Raw genomic sequence first — 8563 nt, 5'->3', positions numbered from 1 at the left:
TTTTTCCCCAGTCATTGCTGACCAGTACCTCTTTATTTTTGTCACGCGTGAGGAGGATAACATATTCTTGTTCTATAATTTGCCCTTCGGGCAAACCCATCGCTATGTTTTAATGAGCCTAGCGATAGTGAAACTCGTTCTCGTCTAAAGACAAGTTTGTCGCTATTAATGTTTTTAACGAGTTTAACGACAAGGAAACTCGGTGCTTTTCATTTTTAGAGAGTCTGAAAAGGTACGTAAAGTTAACTCCAGAGTTCCTTTTTCATCATCTAATCCCTTAAGCCCGAAAAAGTATAAAACAATACAGAAGAGATGAATTTTCGACAGTTTTAACGAGCCGAACAAAACAAGCACTCGATCTTTTTGTGCAATAATCCCTCAGGTCCAAAAACATTAAAATCTAGAGGAGGGATAGCTCTTCCTGTCGCTTTAACGAGCTGGAAGGCCAAAACTCGGCAATCTTTTCATATTTTACGAGTCAAATGAAAAGAGCTTAAAGAAGACTCGTCTTTTGAGGAACGAGTGATAAAACGGGTAGCAGCTGATTCCAGGTAAGGGTTGGAATTTTCCAAGCACGGCAGTGTCACAAGGATGGCTAGTGAAATCACTCTTCGCAGCTGTTCCTCAAAATGGGTAAACAATCATATGGAGGTGAATGATCGGCCAAAGGAAAAGTGGAGGTGACGGTGCAAACACGACCAAGGCTTTAATGGCTGATAATGTTACATTCACGGTGGTTATTTACTGGAGGATAGTTCATTTTTTAACGAGCTTAAACGCGGGTTGAAACACTTGCTCGATCTTATGTTTATTTTTTAACGAGCATGAACTATGTGCTAAAACTGCTCGGTTATCCAGTCATATGATAAGAATGTCTCATGTAAGATGCCATTTTTTATGGAGCTTGCGTCTTACAAAGCTATGCCCTGCATCCTTTCGTTATGCAAGTTCGGAAACGACTAATCCTACGAGTTTAAAGGGTTAGACCTACGGGTTTAAAGGGAGGACCTAAAAATTTTAAAAATAAATAGCCGCCCCTTGCTTGCACTCCAAAAGGTTTGCATGCCCCCAGGTATAAAACAGAGTTTCAAGGTTACCTCTACTTCACTTCCGCCAAAACAATTGTTTTACTGAGAGAGGCCTACCTCTTTCAGGTCACCCAAAGATCGTTCTGTTAATCTTTCAAACAAAACACTTCTTCGGCAATGTCTACCGAAGTAAACAAAGGTGAGCAACGATGCCCGCCAACTCACATAACTTTGACAAAAGAATCTTATTCTAGAACAACCCCTCTTCCAATCACGGACGGGGTATGGACTAGTCATATTCTCCCGCGGAAACCTACCCTATACCCGAAGTTTTCCTACCAAAGCAGACCAGGATGCATGCCCCCTGGGTTCCAGTCATATCCCCCCGAATTACTCGCGCTCATCGGGAGGATGGACCGTGGGTTGAGATATTTCTTGCGTGAAGAGACCATTTAGGGATGGTATATGACTATTTGCGATGCGTGATCCGGGAAATGAAAGCTGGTCTACGAGCTTGACCACTCTTCCTTCGTGCGGAAAACACATTACTCTAAAGAGTGAGGAGACGATGGCTCCCATGCAATATATATAGTCTCGTCCAAGGAGTAGGTTATAATCCAAGGGTCCTTGAACGACCATCACGTTCATTTGAATGGTCTTCCCTTTCAATGTTATGGGCACATTGGGGAGGATCCCTAAAGGTCGACTGGTTCCTTTATCGAAGCCTGTCAGATTTCTCATTTCAGGCAAAAGCGATGGTGAACCAAGCGCTTTCCAAGCAATAGAGGAAAGGATACTCACAGATGCCCCCTCATCAATGATGGTGCCAGCCATGACCATTATGTATATTTGGACGATAATTCTGAATGGTATGCTTGCTGGTAAACGGGGTCTGCCTAGTTGACTCCAGTCGAAGGAGACAACTAGGTTGCTTGGAGGTGGGACCAAGTAGACGGCCGGGTATGGCTCTGACGAACTTCCTTCCTGCGATAAAGGAATGGGTAGGTTGCCCCCGTGTTCGTCGGAGTCTATGTTGATGAAGAGAATTTGGACGGTGTCATCCTTGTTCTCTTCAGTGACTGTGTCATTCGAAGATAAATCCTCTAAAGGCCAGACCGGGTCAACTGCCGCCTCGACCTTTTGACTTTCGTCGGGTATGGATTCAGCTGGTTCATCTTCAATGACCGGCGCTTCAGCTGACCACTTGAGTGGGCCAGCTGGATTTTCAACTAACAAAGGACTCGGCAAGAGTTTTTTATATCCAGGAGGAAGTCGTAACGGTGAAACCGGACGATCATCCAAAACTCTTTTAGCTTCGTCTAAGAAGGGACAACGGTGGATGGCGTGGTTTCCTTCGCACAGTTTACAGGGAGATCTAGCTCTCCCTTTTTGTCCTGGGACTTCACTTTCGCTAGTTGACGGTGTGCTTTCAACATGGCTATCAGAGGTTGATGCCACCGGATTGTGCAAACGGGGAGACCAGTCCCTTAGTATCCGAGGGATGCAGGGACAATCTCTATGAAAGTGGTCTCCCTTGCAAATGACACATGGCGATTTAGGCCTGGTCAGTGTAGTGTGTGGATTTTCGTTAGACGACACTCGTTTGCCCCCAGCCACTTTTGGCTCCTTCTTCTTCTTCTCTTTCTTCTTCTCTTTCTTCTTCTTTTCCTTCTTCTCCTTAGGAACCTGACTTTTGGCTTTGCCAGCCCTATCAAGCGAAGAGGAAGGAGGAGAGGAAGAATTAGAGGAAGTGGAAGGTTGGTGGGTAACTCTGGACTGGTCTAACTGCTGATTCGATTGTTCAGGAATAGTGGTGTTCTGAACGACATTGGTTGAGAAGAGCCAGACCGGCAAGCCAATTGTCAGTCCTGGAAGCGACAATGTGGCCATATGGGGCGCACCAACATCTCCCCAAGAGGAGAAGGGACTAGGATTTCCACCAAGGGGAATTCCTTGGTTGGTAGGCTCCATTTTCTCAACCTAAAGATCAACGCAGGAAAAAGGGTATGAATATTCCGTTTAAAATAAATTTTAACGACGCTTGGACACAACTTGCTTTTTCAATTTTAAAGAGTCGAGAAAAAGCAAAAGATGACTCTAGTCTCCTTCGATTTTTAATGAGCCTAAAGTGACAAGTGCTGAGATGGACCTTTTCCGTTAAGGAGTCTGAAAAGGAACGAAAGGGACTGCTCTGGAGTTCTAGGTAGAGGGTGTGCCAAACCAATCGCAAAACCGCAGAATACTTTTTAGGGTACGGGCGGTCAATCTTCCCGAATGCTGTGTTCAGTGCATTGCGATCAGTAGGGCGGCCGACACGGCTTCCTATAGATAAAGGTTTTATGCCTATAGGGGTCTCCCAATGTATACTCGACGGTACGTGGGAGCACAATCCGTACTGGCACTTATCGTCTCTCAGGACGAATCACCCAACCATCAGTGAGGCCGACAGTAACCAGGTTTTACGACGCCGGAACACGTCTCTAGCCTAGACCTCTATGTTGTGCATTAAGTTCCAATGCGTTGTTAAGTTCATTCAATTTATTTTAGGTTGATCTTTCTTAGAAGTTTGCCTTTTTGGATCACCACGAGATGTAGATACAATTCCTAAATGCAGTCTAAAGATGATAAGCAAGCATTTATCTCTTTTCAACAATGAAAATCCTAGCTACAAGGGGAAAAGAAAGACACAATCTTTTCTCAAAGAGCAAAGAGCACACTGTAAATGCACTTTTTCCTAAATCAAACCATACAAACGATCAATATGCAAATGCACAAATGCATGTATTTGTTTTCACTTTCTTAATATTGATGCCTAAAAAGAAAGTTGTTGTACAAATTTGAATTCGATTTCAAGCGAAAACACAAACAAGCTTCTTTTCGAAATCAAAAAGACGATTACGACACTTTATGATTTTGAAGTAAACACTTGTTTCGACACCAGAAATTCACAAATTCAAACCAAAAGACAAAAGTAAAAGCGTAATCAATTGTCAACAGAAAACACTCTTACTCCTAAGATCAAAACGACACTTACGACAGGCCTAGATCTAAGGGCGACAGTATGACTAGTTTACTTTTGTAATGGGAAACTGCAAATGATGTAACAAATACACAAAAACAAATACAGTTTCTTTTATACAACTGAGGCAGAATTAAGGCAGAGAAAAGGGGTTTTCAGATAGGTACACACACTGATAACAGGCTGCAAAAAACAGAGATAAAACTGAACACAAGGATGCAAAGAACCAGAGCTGCACAGGGCAAAGGCTGATCAGTGCACCTGTTGCACAGAGAAACTGAATTGCAGCGCAGGTTGCCCTCTCGGGACCTGCGTTGAAATGCAGAGCCTCTTCACAGAGCCTGCGCTGAAGCAGAAACGAGAATTATCTCCGGGTTCTGGGTCACGGTTTACAGTTTGATCTAAGGTTTTTGGCCGGATAAAATCTATCAATAAGGTACAATTAGGAGGATGATTTAAAGGAGGACTAAGAGCTATCACAAAGGGCAGTTAGAGCATTTGTGGATCAGTTGTTCAGATCATAAACAAGCCCAGTGAATGGACTAGAGTAGCAGATCTCTACTTTGCATTTGTAAATGGCAAATGCAGTTCGATTCAGCACTCCTAAGTTTATGAGAAGAACAACAATAGAAACACAAATAAACTAACTAGATACAGTCCCCAGCGGAGTCGCCAATTTGTTGTTGGGAAAAGTATCTATTCAGAACGCCCCTATCCCACTCTAAGGTGTGATAGTGCCTTAGCAACAAACAAGGAAAACTACTTGAGTATTCTTCTTTATGAAATGTAAATGAGGAGAAAGGATGTAACTAACATGTGTCTTTCGCTAGTTTGTTGATCCAATCACTCCTCTCTTCAATAGCTTCCAGCTCCCTGCTTCCTTACCGGCCCAGCTTCACCAAATTCCTGCAAGATCACAAGAGAGAGAAACTACACGAAGATATAGATATACATTCATAAAAAGCTCAGGATCAGATTAAGCTAAACATGCAAATATAACAAAACATCATTGGTACACAGCATGTAGGAGAAACTCAAATAGTTTATTGATAGAATAAGAAAGTCCAAGAGGAGATACAACCAAGTGAGTCCCGATCTAGCATCTACCTCCCAGCAAAGGAATCCCTTCCTCTCCTCAAACAAATCATAAATCACCCAATGTACTAATCTCAATCTCAAACCAACAGCAATTCTCTGCAAAGTACAAAATTCCAGCCTCCTGGATCTCTGGGATGAGGGATCCATATATAGATGTAAGCAGAGAGGATGAGTCAGCTTATGTTTTGAATTGTGGCTTCTCTCTGTCAGTTCTTGCTTCCACTTGGAGACTGGGAGCCTCTTACTCATCACTTGGTCGAATTCAGTGAGGCAAGTGTCATTGGAGAAGATTCTGGAAGCTTCCATGGTCTTTCCACCTCGTTGAATGACTCTGCCACTTGTCATTTCCCGCTCAACGCACCTGGGTAGTGCATTTAAGTGCATTGTAATGCACCTAGCCAGTGTATTTGGGTGCTTTGCAACGCAGGCAGCTAGTGGAGCTCCTGAATTGATCCTGATTTGACTAGTTTTGAGTAGTTTTTGGTGGAGAACTTCTGGGAGAAGCTGTCATTGGTTGACCTTGTTCCTTTAGGGGCAGGAACAACACTTTTAGGGACTTTGGATCCCTTGGATTATGGACATTTCATGCTTATAGCTGTAAGGCACAAAAATGTCTATAACAAAAGTGAAATTGCAACATCAAGAGTATGGACATCACTCTAATCATCATGTGATTTTCCTATAGGTCTGGAAGAAGAGTTGGAATGAATCCTATTTTCCTTTTTCTACTTATACTACAACCCTTTCTTATACTTTTGGATATACAATGTAGTTTTTAGCGGTGCAAGAAATTGCATTTTGGATGAAGCAACCCTTGCTTATACATTTGGATATACAATGTGGTTTTTAGCGGTGCAAGCAATTTCATTTTGTATGATCAATCACTTTCATGTGACCCAACTAGACATTTTGTGTTTTCATTTTGCCAATATAAAGGTAGAAATATTGTAAAAATCAAGGGTACCTATGCCCAAGCTATGAGAGTCCAATGGAGAAAATCAAGGGTACATGTGCCCAAGCTAAAGTACAAATAGACCAAAAGTAATGATAATAGATTTGTGTCAGTAAATTGCAAGAAAATTTGGATCTTGAAAAATGTAGTATTCAGATGCAAAACCTGTCATAAATATAGGCATATGGTAGTAACCTTCTCAAAAGAAATTAGCAGGAGGAGTGAATCTCCTTGGAGAGAAAACCAAGATGGGAGAAAATCAATTGATTGCCCCATTGGCAGTTTGCATTCTTTGTTATGATATAATACCATTCAAAACAGTGAGTTTCATTTGAAATTTTGTGATGTAATGGGGACCATTTGAAAATTCCTACCTCTTGGTGAATCTAGCATGCAACAGTCTCCATTTATGGTTTCAAGCTAATTTTTTTAATGAACTCTTGCAACGATGTTTTTTTTTCAATCCATACCTTTTTCTTTGCATCATGGTTTTACCATTTATCTTTTTTGGTCTTTTCAAAAAATGGTTTTTGTTCTTAGAATATGTGTGGCTTGTTTTTGTTGTATCAATTTTTTGTGTACACATTTCTTGTATCAGAAAACAATTCATTGTTCTATTTTTAATTGGAATTTTTTCTTTAAAATATAAATTGCTAACTAGAGCTACATATTCAGTTGTCTAAGAACACAAGCCATATCGTAGTTCCAGATTTCTATTTTGATGTTGAGGGTATGAAATGTTTAAATTCCTGATACAATATATTCCTTTCATGGATACTATGTTGGTATTATGATACAGGTGTTGTCCTTGATGGCAACTCACTTAGACGATGGTTCACAGTGCAGCAAGTCAACAACAAAGGATTACAGATCAGACTCCAAATAATGAACAAAGAAAGGTATACGTTGGTTCACTTTGTCCAAGGAGTGCATACATGCAGGTTAATAGAACAAAAGGAGTGTATAACGTATACATGCACTTGCACAAGAGGAAAAGTGCATACATGTTGGAAAACCAAGTTTTTGGTCCAAGGTATTGATCCTAAGTGGTTTTGGTCCAAGGTATTGAGAAAGGCCTAAGAATATATAAGGAGGAGAAGATCATTAGGCCAAGTGTGCAAGAAATAAGTTTCTAAGGAATACTTCTATCTGAATTATGTTTTATGTTGCAAGGTTATTTTTGGGACCAAATCTGAAATATTTATGTGCACCTTGAGTTCAATGTTGGATCAAGATCATGAGACATGAAATGACTTATTCTTGAATGATCTGATATTGGTTAAGACTAGATCTGATGTTTTGCACCTATTTTATTCATTATCTATCAAGATCTGGGTTTGTCTGAAGTTTAGAATTGCAAGTCAATGTTTGTAGATCTGTACGCAGGTTCGTCTTGGCCAAAAGTGTATACATGCAGGTTCGGTTCTTTCAAGTATTGTATACAAAAGAAAAGCTTCCTTTTTAGGTCTGACTGATCTATCTAATCAAATTCTGTTGTTTTACTATTTTCTATCACTTGATTGATTGATTGTATAAAAGAGAGAAGTGATCTCTGTCCCTACCTGTGTAAAGCTCTGAAAGTTGACAGTAGATATTCAGTATATTGATAGTTGGTACAGACTTGATTCAAAAGTTTATGTTTGCAGTAGTTTTGAAGGTATATGCAGGTTCAATTAACAAAAGTGGCGTATACATGCAGTTTGGGTTCAACCAAGTAGCGTATACACTCTAATGCATGATTTTTGAGGTTACAGCTGGTTCTGAAGGATAATGCAAGGTTCTAGGTTCAGCAAAATGTTCTAGTGTCAGTGATATGATTGTTCAAATTAACTGAATATTGGTTGATGCAGTTTAAGTTTAAAAAGTGTTGATGGGTCCAGTGTGAAAATTTTATGAAACGTGGCCTTCCGATTGTGGTGTTGTGATCCCAGGAGTATCCAGTCTGGAAATTCATGAAACATGGTCCCTGGTGGAAGAGTGGAGTTTTTATGTAGGCTGGCACCTACGTACTAGTAAACATATTGGCTAGTACAAGAGCTAGGGGGTTGTAGCTCCTTTCCAGTAGAAGCTGGAGAACAAGAGAAGGTTGTAACCTTCTGCAGGTAGAATCCTGTGTACTGGTATGAGTCTGCACCAATATAAGATTGTAAAAAGATTTTCTTATTATTAAAAGAAGATAGAGACGACGGTAGTAGGTGGCTTTTACCCACATTGGGTTTCCACCTTAAATCTTGGTGTTCATGTGTGTTTCTTATGTGTGATGCTTTATTCTGCCATTACTGCACTGTCTAATAAATCTCCGATATACTAGTTTAAGCTCAACACATGATAAATTAACTAAATCACAAGTTCTTTGGATATATGTTGGTTTCCTTAATCATAGTCGCATGTACACACTACTTCACTTCACTGAAGTAGCATATATAAATTTATTTGTGAAATAAAATTATTGATCTGATAATACTG

This window comes from Pinus tabuliformis, chromosome 3_2 (genome assembly GCF_031772625.1).
Source record: "Pinus tabuliformis cultivar Carrire ecotype Pingquan chromosome 3_2, CPIR1, whole genome shotgun sequence".
NCBI classification, from domain to species: Eukaryota; Viridiplantae; Streptophyta; class Pinopsida; order Pinales; family Pinaceae; genus Pinus; species Pinus tabuliformis.
This window is presented reverse-complemented; position numbering follows the sequence as displayed.